General features: G+C 33.1%; 1 non-coding gene across 1 annotated transcript; it reads right to left on the bottom strand.

Annotated features, from left to right (window-relative positions):
- Positions 1 to 317: 317 nt before the first annotated feature.
- On the bottom strand, positions 318 to 456 carry LOC111812179. The gene has a single exon (XR_002817750.1).
- Between the last annotated feature and the right edge of the window lie 484 nt (positions 457 to 940).

The following is a 940-nucleotide window of genomic DNA, read 5'->3' as shown; positions in this document are numbered from 1 at the left end:
CAGTCACCTAGGCTGTGTGCTACTGACTACTGATGTCTCCTAGTTTTAATGGTGGCACCTGTATAATTGGAGAGCATGCCATCTGTATAACCTACTTCATTCTAACTTGTTGCAGTGTCTTTCCATTTTATAGTAATAAAGAGAATATTCAAAGCCTGAAAAAAAAATTAAAACAATAAAAAACACGTTTGAAACAGTACAGAGTTTCGTGATTGTCTCTGAAAGTTTTGTTTTAAAAAATGTCTTGGTTTGATCAAATGAGTATCTAAGAAGATCTAAAAATTCCCTTTGGTTTATTTATTTATTTATTTATTAAAATTGTCCTCTCATGCCTTTAAGAGCCAGCCCTATGCTTAGGACAGCCCTCCTAAACCGAGAGGGAAATTACTGAACATCCTGCCAGACTACCCTGTGAAGACCTGAGTACAGGGGAGCACAACACATAGGCCAGGACATGCCCTTTGGTTTATATTCCCTAAATTTTTCTTTTTCTTTCTATAGCTTATTTTGGAAAACTTTAACCACATACCGAGTTAGACTGGTATAATGTGTTCCTATGTGTGGCTATGACACAACTTCAGTAGTTAAGATAATAAGGAACATTTTAAAACAACCAGAAAATCATTGTCACAACTTAAAATGAACAATAATTTCCTGGTGCCACAAACTATCTAGTCTGTATTTATATTTCTCAAATCTTACCTCATAATGTTCTTAAACTGTTGGTTCTATATGGAGCACGATCCAAGATAAATTTCACATGTTGCATTGAATTTGTAGATCTTAGTTTATCAGTTTCTAATCTCATCATTTTCATTTCTAATAGTTTTTTCCATTTGTAGAAGAAATAAAGTCAGAATGTCTACATTCTGATTGTTGTGGTTTTGTGGCATGGTGGTATAATTTGTAATTTAACATTTTATTTAAGAAATTAACTTTT

This window comes from Octodon degus, unplaced genomic scaffold, assembly GCF_000260255.1.
Source record: "Octodon degus isolate 3935 unplaced genomic scaffold, OctDeg1.0 scaffold00115, whole genome shotgun sequence".
NCBI classification, from domain to species: domain Eukaryota; kingdom Metazoa; phylum Chordata; class Mammalia; order Rodentia; family Octodontidae; genus Octodon; species Octodon degus.
The sequence above is the reverse complement of the archived record's forward strand: the minus strand, read 5'-3'. Positions and strand labels throughout refer to the sequence as shown.